This window comes from Theropithecus gelada, chromosome 13 (genome assembly GCF_003255815.1).
Source record: "Theropithecus gelada isolate Dixy chromosome 13, Tgel_1.0, whole genome shotgun sequence".
NCBI classification, from domain to species: Eukaryota; Metazoa; Chordata; class Mammalia; order Primates; family Cercopithecidae; genus Theropithecus; species Theropithecus gelada.
In genome coordinates this window covers 63610692-63629465 of record NC_037681.1, presented here as the reverse complement: position 1 = coordinate 63629465, position 18774 = coordinate 63610692, and positions in this window count along the sequence as shown.

Here is an 18774-nt window from a genome sequence, read left to right as displayed (position 1 = left end):
AAAGGTTGGCTTGTTTGTGGACAGAAAGCTCTCTGGACCAGGCATAGTGGCTCACACCTGTAATCCCAGCACTTTGGGAGGCCAAGGCAGGCTGATCACCTGAGGTCAGGAGTTCGAGACCAGCCTGACCAACATGGAAAAACCCCGTCTCTACTAACAATACAAAAAATTAGCTGGGCGTGGTGGCTCACACCTGTAATTCCAGCTACTTGGGAGGCTGAGGCAGGAGAATCACTCGAACCCAGGAGGCGGAGGTTGCAGTGAGCTGAGGTTGTGCCATTGCACTCCAGCCTGGGCAACAAGAGCAAAACTCCATCCAAAAAAAAAAAAAAGATTGATTCTATTTCTTAAAAAGCGTCATGCATACTTGAGACTTCTTTGAAATGAGAACATCTAAACCAACCAACAGCTTGAAAATGTAATGAAATGTTCATGATTTCTAGGGATTCCAATTAATGAAGTTGTCACACGATTATGGTTTATAGACATTAAATGACATAATTTTCATTTTCATTTTCTGGTTTTTAAAAAATATTTTGGGCCAGGTGCGGTGGTCACGTCTGTAATCTCAGCATTTTAGGAGGCTGAGGTGGGTGGATCTCTTGAGGTCAGGAGTTCGAGACCAGCCTGGCCAACATGAAAACCTGTCTCTACTAAAAATACAAAAATTAGCCAGGCGTGGTGGTGCGCACCTGTAATCCCAGCTACTCAGGAGGCTGAGGCAGGAGAATCACTTGAACCTGGGAGGTGGAGTTTGCAGTGAGCAGAGATAACGCCACTGAACTCCAGCCTGGGCAACAGAGTGAGACTCTGTCCCAAAAAAAAAAAAAAAAAAAAAAAAATCGAAGCCAATACATCCTCTCCCACCCTTCAAATCTCAAACCTTTTTGCAGGACCATAAAATTTCCATAGGCCCCAGACACTGCCTATGCAACTTAAAGAATGAACAGCCTGGCCCAGAGTGGCTCCTTGAATATTGTTGAAGAGAAGTAAGAGAGGGAGAGAGAAATACAAATGATTTGGAAACATGAAAAAAAAAAACCTGACATCGCTCATCATAAATAATGCAAATTAAAATGAGATACTGTTTTTTTCATATCTCAGATTGGTAGAGATCAAATAGTGATTTTTTGTACAATTGAGTGCAACTTTTTGGAGGACTATTGGATGATATCTATCAAAATGCAAATTGCTCATTCCTTTGCACCGTCAATTACACTTCAAGGAAGCTGGGCTCCAGATACATTCACAGATGTACAAAGATGCACATAGAAAGATTTTCATTGCTGTGAAAACCTGGAAACAGACTAGATATTAACTGACAGACGACTGACACAGATGGCAAGACATCACGCTCTGGAAGAGTCCACAGCCATGAAAGAAGGTGTGCACGTGTTGATATGGAACAAATACCTCAATACAGAATTAAGTGAAAACAATTCAAGGTGCAGAACTATGTGTAATGTATGCTTTCTTTTGTGAAAAAAGGAAAACAATACACACCACACACATATGTTTATGTTTCTTTATAGTTATATACTAGGAACTGCCTCGAAATATTTGGAAGGAGACTCGGAAATTGAGAAGAATAGTTGTTTCTGAGAGGGAAACTGTTTGCTTGCTCTGTTTAATTTAATTTTTAAATTTTTAAATTTTTTTTAGATGGAGTCTTGCTCTGTCACCCAGTCTGGAGTACAGCGGCATGATCTCGGCTCACCGTAACCTCTGCCTCCTGGGTTCAAGCGATTCTCCTGCCTCAGCCTCCTGAGTAGCTGGGATTATAGATGTGCCCCACCATGCCCAGCTAGTTTTTGTATTTTTAGTAGAGACGGGATTTCACCACATTGGCCAGGCTGGTATCGAACTCCTGCCCTCAGGTAATCTGCCAGCCTCCACCTCCCAAAGTGCTGGGATTACAGGCGTGAGCCACTGCACCCAGACTAATTTTATTTTTAATTATAAGTGCATATCTCTTTTTTATTTAAAAAAATCTAGTTAGCAAACAAATAGACAAATGCCTGTGGAATAAAAGAAGTAAAACAAACAATGAATGAATGAATGACTAAATGAATGAATGAATGAATTTTAGGTGCTTGGTTGGGGAAGGAACTCCACTGCAGGCCAGGTGTGGTGGCTCATGCCTGCAATCCCAGTAATTTGGGAAGCTGAGGCAGGAGGATCGCTCAAGTCCAGAAGTTCGAGACCAGCCTGGGCAACACAGCAAGACCCCCATCTCTACAAAAAATAAAAAAATTAGTCAGGTATGGTGTCACATACCTGTAGTCCCAGCTCCTCAGGAGGCTGACAGGAGGATTGCTTAAGCCTAGAAGTTTGAGGCTGCAGTGAACCATGATTACGCCATTATACTCCAGCATAGGTGACAGACCTTGACCCTGTCCTTAAAAAAAAATAATAAGGCCGGGTGCAGTGGCTCACGCCTGTACTCCCAGCACTTTGGGAGGCCAAGGCGGGCAGATCACCTGAGATCAGGAGTTCAAGGCCAACCTGGCCAATAGGGCAAAACCCTATCTCTACTAAAAGTACAAAAATTAACCAGGTGTGGTGATGGGCACCTGTAATCCCAGCTACTTGGGAGGCTGAGGCAGGAGAATTGCTTGAACCCAGGAGGCACTGTACTCCAGCCTGGGAGACAGAGTGAGACTTTGTCTCAAATAATGATAATAATGATAATACAAATAAAATAATAATAATAAGAAGAACTGCACTGCATCCTGGAGCCCAAGAAGCTCCCACCACCTGGTGGAGGAGACACAGAAAGGGCAGAGAACCTGATGTTCTATGCAACTGTGGGAGGAGGGGCCCGGAGGAGTCGGGAGGGCTTTTCCTAGGAGGCCTGAAGAATGGAGAAGGCTGAGCCAAGGGGAAGGAGGAATGGTAGGGGGTGGTTTGTGGGTTCTTGTTCTGGGAGGACTTCCTTTCTCCCCTGCCCCTATCTGCAGCTCTTCCCTTCAGTGTATGCCAGGCCTGAGGAGTCTCAGTCCCTAGAGTGGTACCTGGCATACTATCTATGGCAATAAATAGTGATTGATCGAACTGATGGAATCAGTCACTGGTTAATTTAGGCGACAGTGAATTAATTACTTCCCTTTCCTACCCGAACATCTCCCCACAAACAACAACAGATGACTTTCTCAGAGCTGCCATGGATAGCTGTACAGACTGTCCACTGCACAACTCCAGGAGGCACTATTTTCCTAGACTGTCATGGGAGCGATTCCTCCTGAAGCTGTGGGACATGATGCACCTGCAAAACACTGTTTCTTCCTCTTCTAAACTAAGTGAACTTAATCCACATGAAGAGTGAAAGGGCTCAGGGAACCGGGATCTCCCAACTCTGACCCTGCAGGTTTTCCCCTCCCTTTTCCCTCCTGTTCTTACAGCCCTTTCCTTTGTTCCTTTCTAACTTGGACTTGAGGCAACTTAGCCAGATCTGGCCAATTACGCTATCCCTCGACTTTACAGCCTGGAATTGGCTTACAGTACGATCTCAGGAAAGTCCCATAACCTCTCAGGGCCTCAGTTTCCTCATATGAGAAATAGGTAAACGTGTATGGAGCAATTCTTGATCATCCTCCTTGGCTTGAAGGGAACGTATTGGGGTAAAATGTCAAAGAAATGCATCCCTATGGGACCTGGCGTTCTCGAGGGGACAAGTCTCAACGTCCTGTCCAGTCCTGCCTGGCCCTCCTTACTCTTGAGACCCACACTCTGCTTCATGGGCAGCATCCTAGCATGGAAGGAATTGTGCTGGGAGCAGCCCTGGCCAACTCCTCACTGATGACACTCACTATGTGCCATTGAGGAAGCCGCAAGCCCTGCCTGGGCCTCAGTTTCCTTTTCTGTAGAATGGGAACTTAGGCCAGATCAGCAAGTGTCGAATGCTAGACTGGTCCGGGCGCGGGGGCTCACGCCTGTAATCCCACAACTTTGGGAGGCCGAGGCGGGTGGATCACCTGAGGTCACGAGTTCGAGACCAGCCTGGCCAACATAGTGAAACCCTATCTCTACTAAAAATACAAATATTAGCCAGGTGTGGTGGCAGGTGCCTTTGAAGCGGGAGAATCACTTGAACCTGGGTGGCAGAGGTTGCAGTGAGCCGAGACCATGCCATTGCACTCCAGCCTGGGCAACAGAGTGAGACTACTTCTCAAAAAAAAAAAAAGCTAGACTGAGTCTTTCATGGCCTTTTCTTTTTCACTTTAATTTTTGTAATTTTTGTCTTTCTTCTTTGTGACTACAAACATCATACATCATACATTCTCATAAAAATTCAAACACTTCCAAAATAGGTAATGTACCAAGGGAAAACCAACCCTGAGACTCATCGTTAACTCGCTGCTAACTTTTTTTTGGGTAACTTAATTCTGACGTAATTTCAAATTTACCAAAAAGTTGCAACAATACTACAAAGACTCTACTATAACTTTTTTGCAGATATCTAATTGTTTTCATTTTACCCCTTTTACTTTATTTTTCTTTATATATGTTTATGTGTGTGAATGTGTATGTGTGAATGTGTAATTTTTTCCCGAAATTTCCCAATTAAGAGTAAGTTGCAGACATCGTGCCCTTTTACCTCTAAATACTTCAGGGTGTATTTCCTAAGAACAAGGATGCTCTTTTACAGTGCAAGACTTACGTAACTCCTGCACGGTAGACACCGGGAAACTCAGCATTGATACAATACTATTATCTAATCCACAGCCCATATGCAAGTTCAGCTGTGTCATGATCTTTTCACAGGTTTCCAGTGAAAGTCCTGAAAAGTCCTGGAAATTCAGAGCAATATAATGAGTTTTTCTTAAAGCTAACATGTATCTAGCTTAAAGGATGATGCTTTATTCTAAAACCTGCTGTCCTCTCCTTTTATTTTTGTTGGTGTTTAAGATGTCTCTTGTCCCTTTTTTGATGAAATGATGGTGCCAGGAGAAAGTGATTTGTTAGCCTAGGCTCATGCCTGCAGTCCCAGCACTTTGGCAGGCTGAGGGAGGAGGATCACTTGAGGCCAGGAATTCGAGACTAGCCTGGGCAACAAAATAAATAAATAAATAAATTAGCCAGGCATGGTGTCGTGCACCTGTAGTCCCAGCTACTTGGAGGCTGAGGTGGGAAGATTGCTTGAGCCTTAAGAGGCGGAGGTTGCAGTGAGCTGAGATTGCACCACTGCACTCCGGCCTGGGTAATGGAGTGAGATCCTGTCTCAAAAAAGAAAAAAAAAAAAGGTTTATTATTTCTCTGATATTCTTTCTTGACAAAATAAAAACTGTGTGGAGATGCCCCCACGTGGCCCCTCCAGCTCCCGTGGTCTCTAATTCTGGGTGGGACCCCTCACCTCAGGAGGGTTTCCTATGCCCTGTTGAGAGCGCAGCCACTCCTAATGCTGGGGTGGTGGCTGGGAGAGGCAGACACAGGCCCTGCCCCAGGAACAAATGGTTTCTCACCTAGCAGAGGGTACCTTTATCTTTTTTTTTTTGGAGGGAGTCTCACTCTTTGGCCCAGGCTGGAGTGTAGTGACACGACCTTGGCCCACTGCAACTTCCATCTCCTGGGTTCAAGTCATTCTCCTGCCTCAGCCTCCCGAGTAGCTGGGACTACAGGTGTGTGCCACCACGCCCAGCTATTTTTTGCATTTTTAGTAGAGACAGTGTTTCACCATGTTGGCCAGGCTGATCTCGAACTCCTGACTTCAGGTGATACTCTCGCCTCAGCCTCCCAAAGTGCTGGGATTACAGGCATGAGCCACTGTGCCTGGCCCACCTTTATGTTTTCCAGACTCTCTGGCCTCTGTCTGGAACCTTCCTGGCCTTGTAAGTCTCCCTAGGAGGCAGAATCTAGGCACCAGGCCTCACTTTCCCAGCCTCCCTTGCAGCTGCTGCAGGCTTGTGACCTGGCTCAGCCAATCAGACACACACATTTGGCAACCCTGACTCTCAAGCAGAGGATACCAACAAGCGGAGATGGAGTGCATTTGCCACAAGTGGAGGCAGCAGCGGCAGCAGGAGGGAGGTGTCAGGCACAGTGGGGCCACAGGGCCAGTCCTCAGGTTGGTTACTCAGTTGTCCTCCCTGGTCTGGCTTCAAGGTGTGATTTGGGCTGGGGTTCTGGCTGCCGTCCAGCCCTCCCTGGTTGCTGTGAGCCTGGCTCTCCAGCCCGCCCGAGAAGTCCATGAGTTAGTTCTCTGTTGCTTGCAACCAACAACCCTGACCAGTAAGTACAAAGAAGTCAGTATTCATGGGGATGGCAAGGAAGTGGGGCCTGGAGTGTGGACATATCTGGACTTGATGAGCAGTGATTCTGAGGCATGGGCAGCCATGGAGGAATCTCGTTGCCTTGTCTGAAATGTGGAAGGGACACCCCTGTCTAGGTGCTAGGTGGGGAAGCCCAAACAAGGAGTGCTGTGGGTAAGGGGTAGGAGGGATCTAAGAGGGGAGAGCCTAGAGCTGGGGACTGAGGATTGAACTGGGAGGAGAGAGATGGACTCAGGAAGAAGAGGAGGGTGGCATTGCGGGAGGAGATAGCCAGGTTGGGTCACATGGTTCCACATGCTTAAAATATTTTTTCACTCTTTTCTTTTCTCTCTTTTTTTAAATTAAAAAATTTTTTTTTGAGAGGGAGCCTTGCTCTGTTACCAGGCTAGAGTGCAGTTGCACCATCTTGGCTCACTGCAACCTCTGCCTCCCAGGTTCAAATGATTCTCCTGCCTCAGCTTCCTGAGTAGCTGGGATTACAAGCATACACCACCACACCTAGCTAATTTTTTTGTATTTTTAGTAGAGATGGGATTTCATCATGTTGGCCAGGCTGGTCTTGAACTCCTGACCTCAGGTGATCCACCCGCCTTGGCCTTCCGAAGTGCTGGGATTACATGTGTAAGCCACCGCGCCTGGCCTTTTTCACCCTTTTCTATATGCCAGGCAATGTATTGGTTAACAAAACTGTCCAGGGATGGGTATTATCCTCATTTTGCCTACAAAGAAATTGTTACAGAAGAATTAAACAACCTGAATAAGATCAGAAAACCAGAAAGGGACAGGGTCAGAATTCACACCTGAGTCTGCCTAACCCTGACACTGATGCCCTTAACAACCTCAACAGGTGCTCAGATTAGGAAGCAAAATCTCTGCCTCAGTCTCTGAGTTTTTATATAATTGGCCCTCAATGTCTGTGGGTTCCTCATCTGTGGATTCAACCAACTGCTATCAAAAACATTTGAGGGCTGGGCGTGGTGGCTCATGCCTGTAATCCCAGCACTTTGGGAAGCTGAGGCAGGCAGATTGCTTGAGGCCAGGAGTTCAAGACCAGCCTGATCAACATGGTGAAACCTCATCTCTACTAAAACTACAAAAATTATCTGGATGTGATGGTGCTCGCCTGTAATTCCAGCTACTTGGGAGGCTGAGGCAGGAGAATCGCTTGAACCCAGGAGGCAGAGGTTGCAGTGAGCTGACATTGCGCCACTGCACTCCAGCCTGGGCGACAGAGTGAGACTGTCTTAAAAAAAAAAAAAAATTGAAAAAATATGAGAAGGCCGAGGCAGGCAGATCGCTCGAGCCCAGGAGTTCAAGATCAGCCTGGGCAACATGGTGAAACCCCATCTCTACTAAAAATACAAAAATAAATTAGCTGGGTGTGGTGGCACACACCTGTAGTAGGCTGAGATGGAAGGATTACTTGAGTCAGGGAGGCAGAGGCTGCAGTGAGCCAAGATCACGCCACTGCACTCCACCCTGGGAGACAGAAGGAGACCCTGTCTCAAAAAAAAAAAAAAAGTTTTTGAAAAAAAGTTGTGTCTGTACTGAATACATAGACTTTTTTCTTGTCATTATTCCCTGAACAATATAGTATGTACACTTAACACCTATGTGCATACTATTTCCATTATATTAGGTATTTAAAGTAATCTAAAGATGATAAAAAAATATAGAGGAAGGGCTGGGTGTGGTGGCTCATACCTGTAATCCCAACACTTTGGGATGCTGAGGCGGGTGGATCACCTGAGGTCAGGAGTTCAAGACCAGCCTGGCCAACATGGTGAAATCCCATCAGTACTAAAAATACACAAATTAGCTGGGCGTGGTAGCGGGTGCCTGTAGTCCCAGCTATTTGGGAGGTTGAGGCAGGAGAATGGCGTGAAGCCAGGAGGCGGAGGTTTGCAGTGAGCCGAGATCCTGCCACTGCACTCCAGCCTAGGAGACAGAGTGAGACTCCATCTCAAAAAGAAATTTTATCACTGTGAGATAACACACTTTTCTTCTTGTCTAAGTCAATTGAATAGAAGTTCTGTTTCTTGTCGCTAAAACATCCTTACTAATTTGGTATGCTAATAGCTGCAGCAGGAACAACAGCCATCAGTTAAAGGGGGAAAACCTGATTTTTTGACCAAGCAGGGGCCTGAGAATTCCTTTCCCTGCGGGTTCAGTGGGGAAGAGGGAGAGAGTATGCAGAAGTGCAGGCGGCCTGAGGCCCTTGCACTCTGAATCTTGTGGCAGGCAGAGAGAGCTCCCATCAGAGGAGGTGCCGCTCCCGGCCAGCCAGATTTCCAACTCCCATTTCCTGTAGGGTCAGCAGAGGTGGAGGATGGGGTAGGCAGAGGAAAGCAGCTTTATTTTCTGAATCAGGATGGAAAACAGATGTCCCAGTACCCCGCTGGTCCCAGATTCACCCTGGACAGAGGCTGGGCCTGTTCTCAGCCCTGACCCATCCACCAACCTCCTGTCCCCCACATCAAGTCCAGATGTGGCTTCTTCCAAGTTCTAATAATAATTTTGATTTGTTGCAGCAAAGCAACCTTCACCCGCTAGCTCAATCCTAAACTTATCAACTCACCATGGAGTAGAGAAGGAGTAACACTATGAAAGCTTTGTAAGGAAACCTGCGTGGGGTAGAGAGGAGTGTGAACTTGAGATTCAGACCAATGTAGGTTCAACCGCAACCTGGTCTTTTACTAGCTTTGTGATCTCAACCATTACATCAGTCATCAACTTCTGTGTAACAAGCCACCACAAAACTTAGTGGCTCAAAATAACGACTGTTTATTTCTCACGGTTCTAAAATTTGGGCAGGGCTTGGCAGGACAGCTTACTTTTTCTCTACATAGTGTTGCAGGGAATTGTGTGTGTGTGTGTTTGTGTGTGTGTGTGTGTTTTGAGACACGGTCTTACTTTGTCACACAGGCTGGAGTGCAGTAGTGTGATCATAACTCATGGCAGCCTCAAACTCTTGGGCTCAAGGGATCCTCCTGCCTCAGTCTGCCAAGTAGTTAGGACTATGGGTACACATAACCATGCCTGGCTAATTTTTAAATTTTCTGTAGAGTCAGGGTCTTGCTATGCTGCCCAAGCTGGTCTCGAACTCCTGGGCTCAAACAATCCTCCCTCTTCAGCCTCTCAAAGTGCTGGGATTCCAGGCACAAGCCATAGTGCCCTGCCCATGGTGTTGTGTTTTGTAAATTAAGACAATGGTGCGTGTGCACGAGCAGAGGAGGGCCATGCAAAATGCATGTCCACCCTGTTCCTTGCCTCCCATCTCTGTATAGATCGTTACTTTTCCTTTCATCTGTCCTTACTCATCAGTAAACCACAGGAAAAGAGTGTTGGTAGAATATATGCACAGCAAGAAGAGAAATTAAAAGATGTTAGTTTTGACCAGGCATGGTGGCTCATGCTTGTAATCCCAGCACTTTGGGGGCCGAGGTAGGTGGATCACCTGAGGTCAGGATTTTGACACCAGCCTGGCCAACATGGTGAAACCCTGTCTCTACTAAAAATACAAAAGATTAGTAAGGTGTGGTGGCACGCACCTGTAATCCCAGCTACTCAGGAGGCTGAGGCAGGAGAATTGTTTGAACCCGGGAAGTGGAGGTTGCAGTGAGCCGAGATTGTGCCACTGCACTCCAGCCTGGGTGACAAGAATGAACCTCTGTCTAAAAAATAAAAAATAAAAAATAAAAAAATAAAAGTTGTTAGTTTTGTGTGGTGTTCCCACTCTTCTGGTAGGAATGAAATATATATGCATATATGACCTATGAAATATGAATTGCATAATTCTGATGATTGTACATATGAGTTAAATGCTCTTATTTGCATTTAAAACTGGCTTTGCCCCATATAAAGTTGAATAGCAAAATTCACACTACCATTTACAAATTTTAACTTTTTAATTAGGGTAGCATTAAATAGCAAGTTAAAAACACTGTGGTGAGTTAAGGGAGAGATACTATCAAAGGCAAGAGAAAGCTTTATATTTTAGTGCCTCTAACAATGTTTTTCTTGCTTTTTGCATAAGGGGCTCCACTTTTTCATTTTGCTTTGGATTCCAAAAATTGTATAACTGGCCCAGAGGCCAGGCCTCTTAAAGCCTATGCCAGAACCGACACAGCATCACTTTTGCCACATTCTGTTGGTCAGAGCAAGTCACAAGGGCAGACCAGAGCCAAGGCAGAGGTAGGGGTATGCAGGTGTGTGTGTGTGGTGGGGAACTGGCTCCACCTTTTGAAGGGAAGAACAGCATTCTAATACAGAGAGGAGAGGAACTGTCGGTGACCATCCATAGGCCATCCCCTTTCTGATCTCATCTTCTCATCTGTAAAATCGGATTGAGGCCGGGCGCGGTGGCTCACGCCTGTAATCCCAGCACTTTGGGAGGCCGAGGCGGGCGGATCACGAGGTCAGGAGATCGAGACCATCCTGGCTAACATGGTGAAACCCCGTCTCTACTAAAAATGCAAAAAATTAGCCGGGCGAAGCGGCGGGCGCCTGTAGTCCCAGCTACTCGGGAGGCTGAGGCAGGAGAATGGCGTGAACCCGGGAGGCGGAGCTTGCAGTGAGCCGAGATCGCACCACTGCACTCCAGCCTGGGCGACTAAGCGAGACTCTGTCTCAAAAAAAAAAAAAAAAAAAAAAAAATCGGATTGATTCCCCAGGGTTGATGGAGAATAAGGGAATATTGTGTTTGCAATTCCTGGAACATGGTGATGCCTCACTCAGGGTTGGTCCCTCCCCTTCTATTTTTTTGGGAGGGTGGGGAATGGAGCCTCGCTCTGTTGCCCAGGCCGGAGTGTAGTGGCACGATCTGGTCTCACTGCAACCTCCGCCCCCCGGGTTCAAACGATTCTCCTGCCTCAGCCTCCCGAGTAGCTGGGACTACAGGCGTGCGCCACCATGCCCTACTAATTTTGTATTTTTAGTAGAGACAAGGTTACACCATGTTGGCCAGGCTGGTCTCAAACTCCTGATCTCAGGTGATCCACCCACCTTGGCCTCCCAAAGTGCAGGGATTACAGGCATGAGCCACTGTGCCCAGCCCTGCTTCTATTTCTTAATCGTGCTTTATAAATGCTTACTGATTTGCTGTCTCATTTCAGTCATTCATTCACTTCATCTTTATTGAGTCCTATGAGTCAGGCACTGTTCTGGGAGCCGGGGATCACAGCTGAGAATAGAATAGACAAAAGTCCTTGCCCCTATGGAGTTCATTTTGACAAGAGAGACAGACAATAAATGAGGCAAACAAATAAAATATGTATTGTGTTGGGAAGTAAAGAGGCCAAGGAGAAGGAAAAAAAATGGTAAGGGGCTAGAGAGTTCTGTGGTGAGGGCCCAGTGTTCGCTAGGGTGACCTGGGAAGGCCTCCCTGAGAGGAAGTCATCTGAGTAAATCCTAAAGGAGGAGCCCTGGGGATGTTCCAGGCAGAGAAACGGCCAGTGCAAGGGCGCCGAGAGGGGAGCACGTCTCAGGTGAGTGAGGGGCAGTGAGGGGTCCCAGGTGGCTGGAGGAGGGAAGAAGGGGAGAGATAAGGGAACTAGGGAGGGCAGATCAGGAAGCACCCCACCCCACCCCTGGCAAAGGACTTTGTCTTTTACTATGAATAAGATGAAATCACAGAGGCTGGCGTGGAGGAGGAGAGCAGTGGCTGCAGGGTAGGCCAAAGACTATAGTGGGAGCAAGAAGAGGCAGGGAGACTGGTGGGAGGGTGGCCTGGCCAGAGGCATCTCTCTGGAGGTGGGAGAAGTGGCTGAATTCTGAACAGTGCTTTGGAGTTAGACAGGACTTTCGTGTCAAATCACAGGAAATCAATTTGGCATGACGAGCAGGTGTTATCAAATCCTCATGTTATAGAAGACAGCATCAAACCTTGGTGAGGCTAGATGACGCGCATCGTGTCACGTAGTTACTAAGCAGTGCCTTTCCGAAGGCAGGAAGGTTGCGGGGTCTGTCTGAAGCTGACAGTAACGGATGTGTGGTCTGCATGTGGGTGTGTTTGTAGGTCTTGCCTTTCTCTAGGTCTCCATATCTGTTGTCGCCCCATCTCCACCCCCCACTGCCACCTGTCAGCTTCTGCTCTTCTTACACGTTGCAGACACATCTTCGTCTTCTCCCAAGCCCATTTCTAAGGGGCCTGTATGTTTCTGGTGCCCAGAGTGTATGTGGGCGACCCTTGTAGCATCGGCATGCCTCATAAGCGCGTGAATGCCCCGGCACGTGTGTTTCTGAGTGTGCGCATTACTTTGCTGTGTGTGAGGTGTATGTGCATACTACTGGCTGTGAGCACCTTTGGATGGGGGGGCTTAAGGGACTGGGTGTGTGCATGAGTGTAAATGTGTGTGTAAATGTGTGAGCACATGGAGGTATCCTCTCACCTCTCTACTCCTTCAAATTTACTCCCATTCTGAAACGCCCAGGTCAAGCCCACTTCTCCAAGAAGCCCCCTCACTTTTCTAGGCCATAAGAAGCTCCCCCTGCTGAATCCCACCACCCCCTCCATCAGAATCACATACTCCACAGCTTTGACTGTTTTCCAGCGGATCTGCCTCCTAGAATGCCAGCTGTCCACATGTGGCAGGGCAAGGTGGGCATGCAGGCGCACATCCCTGCCCCTGTTCAACCATCAGGCTAGACCTCCTGGGGTCACCTCCCCCAGCCCCCCACATGAGTTGTTTAATGGTGCTTTGGAGAAGGAGGGGCAGCAGCCTCAGTAGGGTCTAGTAAGCAGGACTGGCGGCCTCCAGCAGGCAGAGGCAGGTGCGCAGAGGTGGCTGCGTCCTGGGCTCCCTTCCTCCCTGTGGGGAGCAGCTGAGTCTCCAGGCAGCAGGATGGAACTCTACACTGGAGTCTCTCAGTGAGCTCCCAGGGTGGGCTCGTGGGGGTCCTGGGAACACAGAGACTTGGCCCCCTAGAGAGACCTGTGGGCCTCAGGGTAGCCAGTCCCATCCTTTGCTCCCTCCCCTGCACCCTCTAGGGGCCCCCAGCCTGGGCCCCAAAGCAGGGTTCCTTCTGATGTAAACCCCTCTCCTTCTCTTTCCCCTTCTTCCTCCCAGAGCACTGATTCCTCTGTGAACCCTGTGGCCTCTCCTGCAGGTACTACTGGGTCCTTTCTCTTTAATCGACTGGAAATCAGCCCTTTGCCGTTAGCCTGAGTTTCCTGACAGACTAGAGAATCATTTCAGCCATGAGCCAAGTCATCCTCACATGGACCACACTGGAAATCCTGGAGGCACATGGCCAGTTTAGTCTGCCACCCCACCGCCTGCCCTTCCCTCAGTCCTGGCCAGGCTCCTGCCTCAGGGCTTTTGTTCTAGCTGTTTCCTCTGTCTGAAATGTTCTCCCTCAGACTCTGCTTGGCTCTTCCTTCTTCAAGCTCCTGTTGAAATATTGGCCTCTTCATGGGGCCTCGCTGGAGCACCCAGCTTACTATGGTAACCTGAGTGAGGGCACACCCCTGCACCCACCAGCACTCCTCATCTCCCAGCCCTCTCTGCTTCCCCTCTTTCTTTCCATAGAACCCACTGCCTACATAAGGATTATAGAATGTGAGGCTGGGCGCAGTGGCTCACACCTGTAATCCCAGAACTTTGGGAAGATGAGGCAGGAGGATCCCTTGAGGCCAGCCTGGGCAACATAGCGAGACCTATCCTTACAAAAAAGAAATAGAAAATTAGCCAGGCTTGGTGGCACACACTTGTAGTCCCAGCTACTCAGGAGGTTGAGGTAGGGGGTTCACTTGAGCCCAAGAGTTTGAGGCTGCAGTGAGCTGTGATCCCGCCACTGCACTCTAGCCTGGGTCACAGAGGGATACCCTATCTCAAAAAAAAAAAAAAAAAAAAGAAAGGAATGTATTTATTCTGTCTATTATGCCTCCCCAACAAAATGTGGGCCCCACAAGGGCAGGAATCTTTTTTTTTTTTTTGAGACGGAGTCTCACTCTGTCGCCCAGGCTGGAGTGCAGTGGCACAATCTCGGCTCCCCGCAAGCTCCGCCTCCTGGGTTCAAAGGATTCTTCTGCCGCAGCGTCCTGAGTAGCTGGGATTACAGGCAGATGCCATGACGCCCAGCTAATTTTTGTATTTTTAGTAGGGATGGGGTTTCACCATGTTGGCCAGGCTGGTCTCGAACTCCTGACCTCAGGTGATCTGCCTGCCTCGGTCTCCCAAAGTTCTGGGATTACAGGCATGAACCACCACACCCAGCAGAAGGCAGGAATCTTTACTTTTCTCACTGATGTCTCCCCACTGCCCAGAACTTGCCAGGCCATTTTAGGTGCTCTATAGACATTTACTTAGGTTGTCGCTGGCACTGGAGCTGACAGCAGAGAGAAGCTTGAGGGAAGAAGGGGGGTCCTCAAAACCATGGCTGCTCCTCAGAGGGGAGGTGGGGGCAGGGGAAGGAGAGCGGCCAGGCGGACACTGGATCTCTAGACCACCCACCCCACTTGTCCTCCTCCCGGGGGCGTGGGGGCATGTCCGCCCTGCACACGCATGTTGGCGCACGCCTGCGTTCGCTGCATACGTGGCCCCACCTCCCACCTAGTCCATCTGCACGCGCAGCTGACGTGGCTGTGGTTTTGAGGCCCCAGAGGTACAGATTAGCGTCAGGGTGTCTGTCCTCTTCGGCTGCAGCAGCAGGCTGGGGTGGGGACAGGCACCCCCTGCAAGCAAGCACACAGAGGCCTTTCCTCCCTGAGCGTCTTGCACACACATGTGAACAGACAGGTGGTCCCCCAGGCTGGCTGTCCTTAGACCTCAGGCCCAGGAGCTGTGCACCTATCTGTACTAGGCCTTGCTGCAGGGGAACGGGGTTGGGGGGGGGTGCAGAGGAAGTGGCTGCGGGCGCCCTTCCTAGTGTCTGAACTTCCACCTTTAGTATTTGTGCCCGATGCATGGGCGCCCAGCTTTGTTTGTCAGTTCTTTCTTTTGAGGGAAGCGTTATTTCTTTTGTCTTCTCATGTCAAAACCACATCCCTGCAGGACGGGATCCACATTCAGTCCTTAGTGGTGTCGAGCTTGTCTGCCCAGGGCTCCCTCATGCACACACCATGTGGCCAGTCCTGGGGAGCATGCTGGTTCCCTGCTCAGAAACCTGCTGCTGCCAGCTCCAGCCCCGCACTTGGACCCAGTGCTCGAGACCCTGCCCTGCGGCCTTCTCCACCCCAGGCATCCTGCTTTGTGAGGAGATGAGTGTGGCCTTGAGCCAGATGTCCAGGTTCAATGCCAGCTCTGTAGGACTGGCAAGTCACTTAGCCTCTGTGCCCAGGTTCTCTCCCTTGCAGAACTGTTGTGAGAGTTAAGTAGGTTCATACATGCAAAGTGCTTAGCACAACATCTACTGCGCAGGAAAGCTGTCCATTAATATCAGCTGCCGTGATGATCATTTCCTGCCTCAAAGTCAGGAGGGCCGAGAAATGGCCTTGTCAGGGTTTTGCAGCCCAGCTTTGGCCTCCCAGACTGAGCCAGCTGCTTCCAGGTCACCTGGGAGCTTGTTGGAGACTCAGAGTCCCAAGCCACTCTAGGGGTTGTGACACAGCAGCTGCGGGCTGGGCTGGGGTGGTGGGGCTAGGGGCCCCACACTGGGGCCTGCAGGCATCTGTGGGACAGGAATTCCCTGCAAGGCCCTTCCCCAGTCTCAGGCTGGTCCGCCCACCCAAGTCTTTCCACTTCTGCTTCTCCAGATCCCCTGTGCCTTGCAAGGCTCCTTTCCTGCAGGAAGTAGGCTCAGGAACCCTGCCGCCAACACCCCACAACCCGTACTTCCTGGAGCCTCGGTTTCCTCAAGTATGAAAGGGGATAAAAAACGCCCACATCTCAGGATTAACATCAAGCGAGGTCTTAGCTGGAAAGTGCCTGGCCCACGGCAGCCAAGAAGGCTAGTTATTATTACTGCTGTTGGTATTATTGCCCGCACCCTGCACCTGCTGAGCACCTGCATGTTCCTCTGGGTGCCTGGCAGGGTCTAAGTGCCTAAACTCACATCAGGCGTTGGGAAAGACGTGTTGACCAGGGTGGACTCTGATTAACCTTCCACCTCCTTGCCTTGGGCTCTTGGAGCTGAGAGGGAGCACCATGGCTGGAGTCTGAGGGTGGCTGGCCCTCACTACAAACAGCCTGAGTGAAGGAGGAAGGAAGAGGTGTTGAACTGAGTGGCTTGGGCCCCAAAGGAAGTTGAAAGCTAGGCCGCGGAGTGACAGTTCTTGGGGGCCCCACTGCAGCTCCCTGCCTGCCCCACCAGCTGCTGTCAGTGGGGAGTGCACAGGCCCGGGGTGGGTAGAGGTAGGGTCCCAGCCTGGGCCAGCTGCCTGGGCCCTGCCACTGCAGACCTGGACAGCCACCCGAGCTTTGCATCTTGGGGTCAGCATTGCCTTCTCCAGGCTCCTTCAGTGGAAGCCGTTTACCAGCACCTTCTCACTGCACACCCAGGCCCCACCTCGCCCCACCTCGCCCAGGCGCAGCCCTAGAAAATATCCATGAAGCACTCACTGTGTGCCAGGTGGTTTCAGTTCCACAACCTCATTTAATCCTCCACAATTCCTTGACATTTTATAGGAAAGAAAACTGGCTCAGAGAGGCTGAGTCACCTGCTCAAGATGACACAGCTTGTGGGTGGCTGAGTTGGCCTTCCAACCCAGATTCCTGTCATGTTCCTCAAGCCGACAGGTGGGTGAATTTGTGCTGGAAGAGACTGTGCGACTAGGCCTCTTGTTTGTCAGGGAGGAAATAGACAGCCCGCACTGGGAATTGAGTGCCCCAGGCCATGCCGCAGGCTCCTGGCAGAACCAGGATGGGTTATAGAAACTTCTTTTGGCACTGGGTGCCAATGGGAGGGGCTCTGCCGGGAAGGCTTCCTCCTTTGCTGCCTGCAGGTCTCCACTCAGAGGCCACCTCCCCAGAGAGAAGCCTTTCTGGCAGTCCTAACTGAAGTAGGGCACTGTTACCCTCTCCCCCTGGGCTGGCTTCAGTTTTCTTGGTGGCACTTATTGTCACTTGCAGTGTTATGTATTCAATTATTTATTTATTGTTTCTCCCCCATGCTAGAATGTGAACTCCATGAGCTCCAGGAGGATCTGTCATGTTCCCTTGCCTAGAATAGTACCTTGTACAAACTCAACAATTTTTTGTGGAATGAATGAATGAGAGTGCCAGGCGATAAAGAGGCAAGCATGCATGGGGGAAGGTTTGGTGTGATCATTCTGGTGGAGGAGGGAACTGAGAAGTAATTTACAAAAGGGAAGGGGCAGGGCCACTGTGGACAGCCATAGCTTCTGGCACGAAGACTACGAAGTGAATGGTGCCCCCTGCAGTTGGACAGTTCTCAACTTGGACAACAGTCCATGGTGCCCCTACGGGTGGGAAAGGACCATCCCCTCAGCAGGGACTGAGGGAGAAGAGAGCCAGGAATGGGGCAGGTCTGCAGGTGCCTGTAGCGGGAGGAACAGGCTGTTCCCTCTGTAAGGACGCCACGTGGTTGCGGTTAGCAGTTTGCCATCCGGTGTTGTCTCCACAGACAGTTGTCCAACCAGGGAGGGGGCGAGTGCTTTGCTGTGAGCAATCGCTAGTACCTGGAGCACCCAGCGGGCTGCAGGCAGGAAAATCACCCGACACACCCCACAAACACACACCAAACACTGTGGACAAAGATAATCGCAACAGGCAGAGGGGGGCTGTTTCCTGAGCCAGTCCTGGGCTCAGAGGTGGAGGACACTGTGTACTGAGGTCTCTCCCCTGAGCAGGGGCCTCGGTGAGGAACTTGTCACAGCTCTGTGGGCCCGGCCCCCTTCCTCCTCCCCAGCCCCACAGGCCGGGCACAGCAACAATCACCCAGCAATCGCGGGCCGTCTTCAGTGAGTCACCCTGCCCACAGCGAGCCTGGCTGGACGATGTTATCAGCTCCCCTGCTTACTTAATTCCTCAGGTGACATCACCACCGCCTCCGTCTCCTTCTCGGCACTGTAGCCTGCAGCCTGGCATATCCTGGAAGGGAAGGCGGTGGAGGTCTCTTGCCAGAAACTACCAGGGCAGGTACATTGGAACCTTCCGTTCCTTGACCTTTAGCCCCAAGAGGCTTGCCCTAGTTTCTTGCTGTGCACACAGGGGCCTCAGTTTACCTCCCAGGAGATGCTGTCTGCAGTGAAGCCCTGGGAAACGCATGGCGCCCCTACTCTGTGCTCATGCCCTCTCTCCTTGCGGAGAGGGAGTTTCCTGTTGGACAGAGGCCAAGCTGCTCGCCCTTCAATGTGTCCAGTTTATCCTGGGGTTGCACCCCCAAGTCCAGCCTGAGTTCTGTTTTACGTGGACACAGCTGCCTCCTAGCCTCTGTGATGGGCCTTTGGGTTCCCAGGCTCTCCCAGGCTCTCCCAGGCTCAGATGGGGCAGCCTGCTGGCCTTCTATCCACCTCTGTGTCCGGCCACCATGCCCTGGGACTTAGCCCCTCACCTCCTGGGAGCCCAGGCCAGCCCTTCCCTGCCACAGCCTAGCATTCCCTTCT